This window comes from Chlorocebus sabaeus, chromosome 5 (genome assembly GCF_047675955.1).
Source record: "Chlorocebus sabaeus isolate Y175 chromosome 5, mChlSab1.0.hap1, whole genome shotgun sequence".
NCBI classification, from domain to species: domain Eukaryota; kingdom Metazoa; phylum Chordata; class Mammalia; order Primates; family Cercopithecidae; genus Chlorocebus; species Chlorocebus sabaeus.
The window spans coordinates 29,029,014-29,043,302 of record NC_132908.1 but is presented as its reverse complement, the minus strand read 5'-3'; positions in this window follow the sequence as shown (position 1 = coordinate 29,043,302).

The following is a 14,289-nucleotide window of genomic DNA, read 5'->3' as shown; positions in this document are numbered from 1 at the left end:
ATGGATAGTGCTGGATGAGAGCCCAAAATAGACTCTTTATATCATTCTTTAGGATTTACAACACATTTCCATGTATGTCTCATATATCACCCTGTCTCTACCAAAAAAAAAAAAAAAAAAAAAAAAAAAGATTAAAACTTAGCCAGGTATGGTGGCTTGCACCAATAGTCTCAGCTGCAAAAGGATCTCTTGAGCCCAGGAGTGTCAGGCTTCAGTGAGCTATGCTGGCTCCATCGCACCATTGCACCACACCAGCCGGGGCAACAGAGTGAGACCCTGTCTCTTTAAAAAATTGTTTTTTGCCCAAAACAGCTCTTTGTTTTTACATATTTGACATATTGAGCTGGTGTCTGACAGTAATTGACCACAGCATCACTTGCTGCTTGAGACTTTCCCGAAAATGTGCTGGTTATAGCAGCATAGAGGAGGGTGGTTTTATTTGATAAGAAGAAGGAGGAGGGCATGTATACGATTCATCTACAAGTTGCATCAGTTTATTTAGGTGCAAGTTTTAAAAAGAAGTCCCAGACACAGCCTGTTTTATTCCACGTATGTGGAGAACTTCTGTGATTTTTGCATTCTCCAGTAGAATTAGGACATTGTATCTTTTATTTTCTTTACATTTATCACTAAAAACTTTTCTCAAGACTGTTAAAAGTGATTAAAATGGATGTGTAGCTTTAAAAAGAATCTTTTCTGCTCACCTAAATTATTACATTTTTTCTTCTTCTTCCTCTACAGATTTTGCTTCTGACCATCCAAGGGAAAGCACACTCTTCCTGAGAAAATATCAAATGAGTGGTAAGACAATATTGTTTCTTCCTCCAAGCAAAAAACTACAACCTTTCTGTTTTGTGTATTACCAAAAGTATTTAGAGGAACTCAGATATTAGTTAAAATTTTTCAACTTTTCATATATTTACATGTCTTAAATTAATACGTGACATAATTTCCTTTCGTTGTCACTGTTCATGGAAACATGCAGACTTTGTGTTTACACATTTGGTGACATTTTTATCAATGCAATTAATTGGTCACATGATTTAGTTTAGTAGTCATGGATTTATGCCTTTTTCTTCATACATCTTTGCCATTTTTCCCTTGCTCCAAAGAGTACATTTTAATGATGAGTGATAGAATTTAGGCTACAGCTTGGATTTCACTTGAACAAATCAAAAGAATCCGTTGTTCTAGATTGGATCTGTGATTCTGGCCTCCTTTTTACACAGGGCTCTAACCACACGAGCCTATCACATCCATGTTCATGCTACTCAGAACTTTTTCATTCGAATGTAATGGAAAGGTAAACATGGCCTGTGCTGTTTTCCAGGTTAGCCTTAGTGTGTGAAACTTGTGTAAAGTTTCCACATCCTGCTTGTTTTAGGATGAGAATAGAACTGTAGGAGTTTTCTGTACTCCTGTTTATTTTTTGTGACATTCTGTTAAATCTCACTTTATTTTCGAAAAAGTCATACACCATATTTTTCAGTTATTTTCAATAGCAAGAATACAAGAAGTGGGGGTTCTATAATAACATCTGAAGTAATGCCGCACAATAAAACATGGGTTTCTCCCCTGCATTTTCATAGTTCGTGTCGACTTTGCCTGTCTTGAGCTGGTAACTTCTGGTTAGGATTGTTGTATTTCTCAGTTTCTTCCAGAGCCATGGGCTTCTCACACACGGAGTATATGGAAGTAGAAGAAAACCTACCCCATGTCCCCGTCCCTTCAGCAGTGAGAAATGTGGGTCAGTGAGACCAGTTCAACTTCAAAGCAGGAGGCATTGTAGGGAACAAAGTGTGGCCCAAGTCCTCCTTGTAGCTTTTTTTCTTCGGACCTGTGTTAGAACAAAATGATTTTGTGTGCTGAGGATGCCATGTTCAATTATGTTGGCACACTCGTTTTAACATTTGAGTTTCAGATAGGCTACTTTTCAGTTGTGTAAAGACCCATTTATTTTTTTAGTGACATATTAGTAGATGACCGATAAGTCATTTGGGATGCTAGCAGGGATTCTAGTGCATCTAGAGATTGGCTCCTGGCCAGAAACTGGTTCTTAGAGCTGTCAGCTATCAGATCCTGCTAATGAAAGTAAGCTATGTGTAAATGTAGAATCAGAAAACACTACTGCTTAGGGGTTCGTATATACAATAGGTAAATTTTTTACTAGCTAAATTTCTCATCTGTCCTGTATTTTGGCATTTCTATGAAGGAATACCTGAGACTGGATAATTTATAAAGAAAAGAGGCTTTATTGGCTCACAGTTCTACAGGTCGTACAGAAAGTGTTGTGCTAGCATCTGCTCCTGGCAAGGGCTTCAAGAACCTAATAATCATGGTGGAAGGTGAAGTCATCTCTCATGTATTGAGAGGAGCAAGAGAGAGTGGGAGGTGTTGCCTGCTTTTAAACAAGCAGATCAGGCCAGGTGCAGTGGCTCACGCCTGTAACCCCAGCACTTTGGGAGGCTGAGGCAGGCAGATCACTTCAGGCCAGAGTCTGAGACCAGCCTTGGCCAACATAATGAGACCCTGTCTCTACAAAACATTTAAAAATTAGCCAGGTGTGGTGGTGCATGCTTGCAGCCCCAGCTACTCCACAGGTTTAGGTGGGAGGATCACTTGAGCCCAGGAGGTCAAGGTTGCAGTGAACCATAATCACGGCACTGTACTCTAGCCTGGGCATCAGAGTGAGACTCCATCTCAGAACAACAACAACAACAAACAACAAACAACAAAAACCCAAGAAGATCATGCATGAACTCAGAGCAGGAACTCACTCATCACCAAGGGGATGGCACTAAGCCATTCATGAGGAATCTGCCCCCATGATCCAAATACTTCCCGACCTCCAGCACTGGGGACTACATTTCAACATGAGACTTGGAGGGCACACACATTGCCTAATTTGTTTTGCCTTTCCTTGTGTGCATGGGGATTCTTTCATTTTTGTGCAACAGAATATCTGTTAGGTCAAAAAGTAAAACTATATTTTTAGATTTTACTTTATGAGATTCATCATGCCAGATTATTTAAATTATAACTTTTGTTGGTAAGAATTTTTAAAAATGGAATTTAGTGATAAAATTTATCTCATATAGTGATAATCAGATGATTAGCAACTCCTTTTATCCTATGGTATTTATGCCAGAACTGATTTAGTTATTTTTTCATTCTTAGTGCAAGAAAAGAGGAGGAGCTCTCACCTATATTTTGTAAGTAAGCTTTTGAAAAGTTAAGAAATTAATTGTTTGAATTAAAACTCTGTCATGATTCCCTGATAATTTAACAGGGAGTCAGTGCTGTTCACATGATCATTTTTTGGTGGATTTTCTAAATCTCTTCTATTTTCCTAAGTATCAGATTTATACTTTAAGTAAGTCTTTAGCTTACTGTGACCATGTTTAAGAGTGTCTGACATTTAAGTTACACAATTTGGTTGTGATAAAAATTGTGCCTTAAATATTTAATCTTTTGCATTCCAATAAAATTAAAAATATCTAAATCTACTTTCTTCAACACTTTCTGCTGACTTCCTGTCGTAGCAGGTGAAAGCGTAGCTTCCTCACTCCACTGTGACCTTATTTCCCTCCCCGTTTCTTCCACCTGAAACACATTTTTTATTAAATCACTAATTGATATTTACATGATTATGACCATGCACATATTTTTCACTGTTGAGTCATGTAGTATTCTGACTGTGCCTCCTCCTTGTACATCCTTCATTGTTTCTCTGAAATAGTTCTGAAATCTGAACACTTCTGCACTTCTCCCAGATAACCCCCCTTTTCCTAGCCCATGATAGCTCATAAAGCCAAATGCGACCATTAGCCCCCAGCTGGCCTCTTTGTTTTCACATCCTTCATTATTTTGTGTGTGGAATTAATTTTCTGACTATGTTCCTTTGCCTCTTTTTTGCTAGTCTTCCCCAAGTGTTGTAACATTGGTCACATGCCTATCAAAAATAATATTTTATCTACTAAAACCTATGTTCCATGTTTTCTCTGGAAGCAACTTTCCTTGGCCTTTGGTTATCCTCCAGGATAGACTATGTTTCCCTAGGCTGCCCTGAGCCTGTTTACCTGGGAACCCTCTCTGAACTCTTCTGTGACCACTCACGTTGGATCCCTGAGTCCTAGACTGTGCATTGCCCTCTGCCTTGTGTTACTCCCCAGTGGTGCTGGAGCACAGTTTCTGAGGAAAAGCTCATGGGCACACATGTATAGAGATCTAGCCTCTCTCAAAACCCCTCCTTTGTTATAAAGTATAAAATCTTACAGCAAAAACTAAATTTCATGGCTCTGAAGACATTTCTGTATTGTTTTCATTATACTATTCTTCAAACTATTGCCATTGTGTGATACATCATATGTAACACATTTTTACATTTCTCGAGCTTTTTAGGACCTTTGTTATTCCTGGGATTCTGAAATTGTATAATACAGCTTCGTGGGAACCTTTTATTTTATTGTGGCCATTAAGCCTTCAGACTATCTCTTTTAGAGAATTGTCCTATTTTCTCTGTTTTATTATTGTTATTTTAATATTCTTACGATTCAGATATTGAGCCTCTTAGACCAGTATTTCTGCATTGATCTTTAATTTCTTCCCCTCCTATTTTCCAATTTGTCTTTTGCTCTGCTTCTTAGAGATTCTTTGACTTTCTGCGCTAACCCTTCTACTGGCTTTTTTTTTTTATCTCCTGAAGGAGATTATTTTAAGATTTTTAAAAAAGTTTTGCTCCTGAATTTTTACTGGTCCCAGGAATTCCTTTTTCCTGTTATTTCGAACTCTTATTGGAGACTTCCCTCAGATGTGTGGTGGCCTTTGGCTTTCTCTATTTGGAAGCAGGATCTTTGTTCACTGAGGGGTCTCATTGTGGGGATTTGGAGGTCAAGCCAGCTTTTGTTTTGGGGGACCTCAGTGTATCATATGAGGGTATGAGGGTATTTTCTTTGCATTGGTTCAGTTTTCTTCCAAGAAGGGTCTCCCAGTTTTCTGCCTGGGCAGTGCAAGCATGGCTGCTGGCTTTCCAGAAGCAGGGTTGGGAAAGAAGGTGGAGTTTCACTTTGTGTGTGCAATTTATTCCCATCTCCCGGGTTTCAGCCCTTGTAGCTCTGAGCCCAGAAACCCTCAGGTATAATATATCCAGAGAATACACATCCAAATTCCTTATAAGATGGGAGGAGAGGTGGACTTGAGGCTCTAAGCACAGATTTACAGTTGAACTTGCTGGTCTTGTATATTTCACGCTACCTTCCCAGGCACCATGTACCTCTGATTTTGGAGCCTGGGTTGGGTTCTTCAAACAAGATTGCTTGTTTCTGTTCCGGTCACTCCCTGCCAGCTCCAAAGTTGTGCTTCCATGTCAGTTGCCACTCCTCTATCTGCTTTTCAACTCGCAGCATTGACTCAGAATCATCTGCCGTCTATCCTGTCTCCTGGTCCTGTATATAATGTTTGTTTTATGACTAATGCTAATGAGATTTCAGAAGGAAGAGAAAATACATTTCTGCTCAATCCATCATATTTAATCCAAATTTAGAACCCATATATAAGTGTAAATCTAAGTTTAAATTTGACATAATTATACATTAATTCAGACAATTTCTATTTATACCTACAATAAGCATATTATACTTTTCCACTCAGGCCTTGTGTAAGAATTCTATTCAAACTCCATACCTGCCATGTGGTCCTATTGCTGTACACATAGATGGAACTGTTTTTGTTAGTGCACAAAGTGTTAGAAATTTTTAAGTTAGCTAAAAGTCATTAATTATTTTTAAAATATCTGAAACATGTCTTGTGAAAAAATGGGGAGAAAAAAGTTATCTTGAGAGCTGGGCATGTTGGCTCACATCTGTATCCCAGCACTTTGAGAGGTTGAGGCAGGTGGATCACTTGAGGCCAGGAGTTCAAGACCAGCCTGGCCAACATGGTGAAACCCTGTCTCTACTAAAAATACAAAAATTAGCCCGGCATGGTGGCACACGCCTGTATTTCCAGCTACACAGGAGGCTGAGGCAGGAGAATTGGTTGAACTTGGGAAGCAGAGATTGCAGTGAGGTGAGTTCAGGCCACTGCACTCCAGAGTGAGAAACAGAGCAAGAATTCAAAACAAAAACCAAAACAAAAAACAATATATGTTCATTATATGAAATTTTAAATAGAACAAAATGGGGACAGATATCATCTAAAGCTGTACCAACTAGTCTGTGTTTGGGTACATTTTTTTTTCTGTTCTTTTTATTCTCATATATGGATTTTTTCCTCAGAAACAACTTTTGTTATGGTGTAGTATTATGCTGTATTACCCCTAATAGTAGTGACCTCAAGGGATACCTTCTTTCATTTGGAATGAAAGTGTCTGAATGAGTCAATTTTCATTTTTCATAGTATATTTGTTTTTTGAGGCAATAAAAGTATGTACATCGACACACATACACTGTTAATGTAAAGTATACATATTAATAGAATAGCTTAAGAAACACAAGAGTTTAGCTAGAGTTAAAACATTTCTAACTTGAAGGAAAATTTAGTCCTTCATATAGTAATATTGTTCAAAAACATCTGGCATTTTTGTTAAGAAGTAAGTGAATTTACAGTAAAAAGCATCTAAAACAAGCAAAATGGTGTTAGACTGTATGGATATTTCTGATTACTGGCTACAGGCAATTTTTAAATACTGTGTACTTTTATAAACAACCACTAGATCTTCTCCCTTCCCTGTCTTTTATGTACTTGTGGGAGGCCCTGACGGAAGAGTGTGCTAACATGATGCAGACAAGCATATCCCAACAGGAAGAAGGAAGGCTCATCTGAGTTATTTTTTTAAAAGCTAAAATAATTGGTCTTTTTTGGTTTTAAATAATGCTGTTGATCTCTTCAACTATTTGGTAACTAGGATTTGGTTACTGCCATTATTTTTAAGAAAAAGCTTTTATTTATTTATTTATTTATTTATTTATTTATTCAGACAGAGTCTTGCTCTGTCACACAGGCTGGAATGCCTCAGCCTCCTGAGTAGCTGTGATTACACCCACCCGCCACCACACCCAGCTAAGTTTTGTATTTTTAGTAGAGACGAGGTTTCACCATCTTGGCCAGGCTGGTATTGAACTCCGGACCTCATGATCCACCCGCCTCAGCCTCCCAAGCTGCTGAGATTACCGGAGTGAGCCACCACGCCCGGCCAAGAAGAGCATTTTTTTAGACATAGATGAGGCAGTTTCCATATTGACTGTTGCACTCTTGACAAATGAATAGATACTTTTAAAGTGTTTTAGAGATACTTTATTTTCTAGAGGGCTTGAAAGGTTCACTGTAACCTCTCTGATAGCACTGCAGATAGATTTTCACCGATTTGTAACTGTAGGAAGATTTACCTTCCAAACTGTAACTGATTTAAATAACTTGTCAAGCACTTATTGAACACCTTAATTTCTCCAACATTCTGTGCTCAGCAGCTGCAGGTAGGAGAGGAAGGGCCCTCCCTCCCCTGGAGAGGCTTACTTTCTCACCAGAGGGATGCTCTGCAGGAAATTGCTATCATGTAACAAATGGTGAATTAGACTGAGGAGTACACAAAACCGGAAATGTTTTGTGGTGTGGCTGCTGGCAGAGGGATCCCAGAAGGCAGAGGAGGTGAAGCTTGCTGGGACAAGGGGGAAATAGCTATTCCGGGCAGAGAGCAGCATGAATGAAGCAGAAAAGTGCGATGATGTGTGTCAAATAACTTACAGGATAAAATCAATCAACTTTTGAAATGAATGCAAAGTATTCTCAGAGGTTCTCATTTGAGTAATGTAATAGCAGTCTTATGTAAACATGAAGTGAAAGTTAAATTCCCAAAGTAGTTTTCATCATCTCATTTTCGGATGTGAGAGAGTCTTAAAGCAGTAGTTTTCCTATCTTCCCCCAAGGAAACAGGCCCAGAGAAACCTATGGCCCCTCACTTGTTTGGTCACTGAGCCGCCCTGGCACACAGAGTCTCTGACACTAAAACGCTGGTTCCATCACACTGTCTCTTGAATGAGCACACTTAGGATTAGCAATTGAGTGAATGTAGTATGAGGTCTTTATTTGCAGCAATAAAAATGGTCTTGTGCCAATATTTTTTAATGTATGACATTTTGTTGTAATGAATAATAGAAATAGAAAATCTCAGCTGCTTTTTACTGCATAATTAAAAGAACATGAAATCTTATTTTAAACTTTTCCCATGATTTATAAAGGAAATTCGTAATAGAGCCAGGTTTGATGATTGGTATCATAGCAAGGGCAGCATTTTATAACCCATTCCTCGAACATCACCTGCGGAAGTGAAGCACCCCCAATGAGTTTCCCGTGGAGCTGCCCACGATACCACACTCAGGCAGGTCACGGGGCATAAGAAATACCTTAATGCTTTGTTGTTGGACATTTTGACTAAGGAAAACAGTCCACACTTTTGTAGGTTCAGCCTACTGTGACATTTTTCTCTATCTTCTTTCTCCTTCAGATACCTCCATGGCATCTTGATAGAAAATACAGCTCATGTTCCACCATATTGCTAGATAACAGCACAGTCAGCCAGCCTGATCTTAGACACACACTAGAAAGGTGAGTACAATGAGGCTGCCAAGGGCTGAGTGACAGACGCCCATATGCTAAAAGCATCCCGGCCATCCTCTGTCATCTCAGCCATTTGGTTTCCCTTTTCAGCAAGCAGTTTAAGAAATTGATGTCAATGATATATGGATCACTGGGACCTAAATATGAATTTTCTGTTTCTCTTTTAACCTCAGATGCTGTGTGGTAAGGGAAAGCCAGATAGCAAATAAGCAATCCCAGAAATAGTGTAGCTATTTATTTGATGCATTTATGTTATGACAGTGTTGAACCTAATGGGAAGGAGAGGTGCTTTTTATTGGATGTTTCTGTGAAAAATTATTAGGCCTAAGACGATGAGTACTACTTTGGAAAGTACTCTTGGAAGAAGGAACAGCTTGTCCTCCAGTGGTGCCATAGTGTGTCTGCATTTAAATTTTCCCATCATGCATGAGCACTTCATAGGCCACAATCACACATGACTTTTCAAAATACCCTTGAAAGACGGGTTCAAGTTTCTTTAAAAAGTCACAACAGGCCGGGCACGGTGGCTCATGCCAGCACTTTGGGAGGCTGAGGCGGACAGATCAGGAGGTCAGGAGATCGAGACCATCCTGGCTAACACAGTGAAACCCCGTCTCTACTAAAAATACAAAAAATTAGCCGGGCGCAGTGGCGGGCACCTGTAGTCCCAGCTACTTGGGAGGCTGAGGCAGGAGAATGGCGTAAACCCGGGAGGCGGAGCTTGCAGTGGGCAGAGGTCGCGACACTGCACTCTAGCCTGGGCAACAGAGAGAGACTCTGTCATAAAATAAAATTTAAAAAAAAATAAAATAAAATAAAATTTTTTTTAAAAGTCACAACAAAGCCCAGTTCCATTGGAGATGTTCAGGGAACATTATTAACATCTCCTTAGATTATGAGTGTTGATTTTCAGGAAAACAGTTTGAGAAGTCTACCTTTGAATGTTAATGTCCTTATCCCTAACTTAACTTTCCAGTCTATAAACATGACTAGCTTACAAGCTTAATTTTGTTTCTAATGTACTAGCTTTTTAAGCTAATTTGTCAGTAACCTAGTTTAATTAAAAATGGTAAATTTTTACTGATAATAACGTCACTTTCCTCTCTCAGGTATAACAATTATTGAGATCAAATTCTGTTTCAGTAGGAACTAGACTCCATCTATGTCTAAAGCCCTGAGCTTTGGCCTCTATGGAGTCATCACTTAATGTTTGTATTCAGCCCTGAGTAAAATGGCACTCTGTTTTGGCTCAAGTCCCTGGTTTCTTCTGATTTCAAAAGATTCTGATGTTTCAGTACGCAATTCAAAAGTAGTTGTTAAGCTTCACCTTGCTCAAACAAGTAGAGGTTCTGCTTTTTCTTCCAGCATCATCTAAGCCTTATAAGTTTTTTTTAAATAGATTTTTTTTTCCTTTTTAAAGACGGGGTTTTGCTGTGTTGGCCAGGCTGGTTTCAAACTCCTGGGCTCAAGCAATCCACCCAACTCAGCCTCCCAAACTGCTATGATTACAGGCATGAGCTGCCATGCCTGGCTAGAAGTCTACTTTTGAAATACAATTAGTTTTAATTTGCTCTCAAATTTTAGAAGGGATCTTTGATATATTTACTTTGATTAAATATTTACTGAGCAAAGTAATACAGCAAATTGACTTTTGAAAAATGTTTTTCATGGTTAGTAGTCCATTTTTCTCCAAGGGATGAGTGAGCCATACTAGAATCACATATACATGTTTCTTCAAAATATATGTTTGCAAACACATGTATCTTCCCAGCTGCACATTCCCTCCATCTCTGGGCACTCACAAGCCTTTTAGAAAAACGGTTAAGTATGTGAGGCATCATTTTATGGATAAAAGCATCCCAGATGATTCTGACCTTAACCCTAACTCAGTCATTCCCAAACTTTGCTGCACATTAGAATCACCTGGGGAACTTTACCAACAAGCCTGATGCCCAAATCACACCCAATGTCAATTAAATCAGAATGTCTCCAGCTGGCGGTGAAGCCATTTTAAAAGCTCCTCGGGTGATCCAGTGTGTATCAAACAAGGGGGCCACTGCTTCCTTTGCGTGGAGGAGTGGTGGTTCTAATGTATAAATTACACGTTTTCCCTGTCATTTGCTCTTCTTCCTACCCATAGAGCCTTTTGTCTGTGCAAGTCATTTCTATGTATGTGTGCATATGCTTAAATTTAAACCATACCATGGTGTTTTGTGAACACCTGCAGTTCATAAAAGCACTATCTGGGGACCTTGGGCAAATCAGTTTGAAGCCTTGGTTCTCTTCTTTGTAAAACGGGTGTCATGTAAGCTTCAGTGGTCCTTTTCAGCATATAACTTTAAGTTCTGTGATTTTGAAATCAATTTGGAGATGAAACTGTTTGAGGCACTATAGAAATATCCATCTTAGATGCTAATAATGTTGTAAGGCCTACTTTTTACAACCCAAATTTGCCTTCTCAAGTTATTGTGAGCCTCATTTTAAATGCTGAGGGCAAATGGAAGCACAGAACTTATCCAAGAGAAGCCCCTGTTTGCTGACACACAACATTTGAGGATGACTTAAGACCACAGTAACATACATCTGAAGAGTTGCATTTGTTCACTAATATTTTGTTTAAACGAATGTGGAAACACCTGTCATGAGCATTTTATGATACAGTGTTACACTGTGTGTTTAGTGCTGCTTATTTCAGGATAGCTACAAGTGTCATCAATTTTTGTGCGCATTATGTTTACTAATAAATTTTCCGCTAATAATTATGCATAGGTGATTTTAAGTTACTTTATTTGGTATAAAGCACATTCATTATGTGCTTTTAGGGAAATAATGACAAATGGGTGAGTAGGTGATGGTGAACTAAATCAGCTGAAATGCAGGGCCTCGTCACTGAAAAAGCAAAACACTACTATATGGCCTAAATGTAAACATATGTACACACAGATGTGAGTGACTTGCAGGGGATGAAAGGTTCTATGGGTAGAAGAGCAAGTGACAGGGAAAATATGTAATTATTTATATATAATAACCACCAGCAGAAACATCTTCTAACAGCATATTGCCTAGCATTTTGGTTCTCCTATTTTCACTATAAAGCCAGAGAGCTAAAACAAAAGAAAAGTGCTCATATGGTACTCTTTTGAACGACAAGATTTCAGGGCCACTAAGAGAATTCCCTCCTCTCCTTTTAAAGACATATATTCAGGCCTAACAAATGATAAAATCAGTTCTTACAAATATGTTTCTTTCCCCTCCACAGTGTGACTTCGGCAATATATTACAACATAAAGCACAGGTGAGCTCTTTGAAAACCTGCCTTGTGACTCCAGCTCATCACTTTGTATAATATGACACACGCTGTTAGGTTTTAACTGTAGACATTATAAGCTGTAGAGTGCTTATCTTACAGCATTAAAGCGAATCATTTGTGGGGTTTTTGGTCTGCAAGAGTCTTTTAACCCTTAAATTATTGAGGATCTCAAAGTGTATTTGTTTATGTCTTGTTTGCAATTTATTGTAAAGAAGAAAGAAAAAGATGAACTAGCCTCATGCAAATATATAGTAGGAAAAATGTGTATTTTTAAAGCTATCAAGTAATTGTGGGTATCCTTTAACCACACCAAAACTTCACAAGTGCTGATTTATTAAAAGTTATAATGGGATTGTATATATCAATGAATTCATTCCACTAATACTCATGGATCTTTCTTGTACAATAAATGGATCTTTCCCCTCTCTGGCTTTTATAACATTATGCACTGGCTATTTGGAAAATATTACTTCATGTTCATATATAGTGTCAAAAAAAACCTCACTTTCATAAGTATCACCATGATTATAAAAATGTCTTCAAATATCAAGACACTGTCAAGCTCCCAGTAGTAGGTATGAGTTTTCCAAGCCCTGATTTTTAGCTTGAAAGCTTTAGCTTTATTATAGATAACAAATTCTTGTTATTTTCCTTGAAATGACAGACTCACTTGACTTTTTTGAGAATGACAGTCAGTCATACTTTCAGATGGAAATGGTATTCTGTGAAAAATTGGCTTGTTCAGCGCACAATTAAATCACAAGTGCTTTTCTTTAACATGACTATACTTCAGTATGCAGAAGTGTTTTATGTGAATTTCCTACTTAGAATACTAAAAATAGAGTTCAGGATTTAATAACACCATTATTTTTTACTGTTTCATCAAGGACATTATTAAGTGAAACAGGCTACTTTAACAAAAACTGCAAGGGGCAGTGAAGAGTGGAATGAATACTAGTATAATTTGGCACCATGGCCTTTATTCATACTGAGAAAACAGCAGTTTTACCCACTTTTGCTTTTATGAAATCATTACAAGTGTTGACAGTGAGAAAGCAAGCAATGTCTTAATACTTTCAGAAAGTAATAAATTATTCTTATGTTTTATTTTCAATCAGCTTCTCAGGTTGAATTAGTATTCTTATAAGAACATTTTGGGCCATAGGTGGTGGCTGACACCTGTAATCCCAGCACTTTGGGAGGCCAAGGTGGGAGAATTACTTGGACTAAGAGTTTGAGACTAGCCTAAGTAATGTGGCAAGACCCCATCTATATCAAAAAAGAATTTAAAATTAGCTGGGCATGGTGGTGTGCACATTTCATCCCAGCTACTTGGGAGGCTGAGGCAGAAGGATTGCTTGAGCCCAGGGAGTCAAGCCTGTAGTGAGCCATGTTTGTACCACTGTGCTCCACCCTGGGTGAAAGAGCAAAACCCTGTCTCAAAAAAAAAAAAAAAAAAAAAAAAAAAAAAAGTTTTGACATCATAGACCTCCTAGGGAATCTCAGGGGTACAGAAACCACATTTGGAGAACCACTGGTTTCCTAAGTGAGCACACAACATGTTAGTTTTTTAAAGTTCATTCAAGACTGACCTCTTTTAAAAAAAAAAAAGGCAATTAAGTTTATAACTCAAACTACTTAAACAAATATGATAAACGTATAATAAAGGAAGATTTGGGAAATCTGAATCTCATTCACATTTATTAAAAGTTCTAAACACTTTATTGGCAACCGCTACTGCTTTATAAAATGGTCTTGTGTTCCAGTATGAGGTTAGAGGAGTGAAAATAGATATAGTTTATTACCATTCCTGTTAGCAGTGGGGGTCAATATTTAAAGGCAAGTCTGGCTCATCAATGTAGAAAAGACTTCACAGTTCAGGACATTATGTGCAAAAACTGTTTTGGTGAACGAATTTTACCAAAGCAAACAAGATGTATCTCCCTCCACCCTCCATGTCCTACTCCCAGCAGATACTTCACCAAGATGTTAACAATTCCCAAATTAATTTCTTAAATGCACGTTCTTATTTTATAGATATGCAAATAGATCTCTGGCTATTTTTGAAGAGTCAATACATCCACTTTCAGTAAGTGTCACTTTCTTTGAGGTTCTATTTTTGTCTCAGAGTTGTATGTAGTTCATGCTGAAGTCAAAATCACCCACCTTTAAGTCTTGCCTCTGTTGTGTTTAATCATCTTATATAAGGAGTGTTGTCAATTGGGCATGCTGGAGCAAGAACTGACTTGCAGCTTTGTTTAATTAGTGTGCTAAGGGGAGTAAATATACCATCCAGATAACAAAATGTGTCATTTAAAAAAATAATTTTCGATAGCAGTAAACAATATAAGTATTTGTAAGCAGTC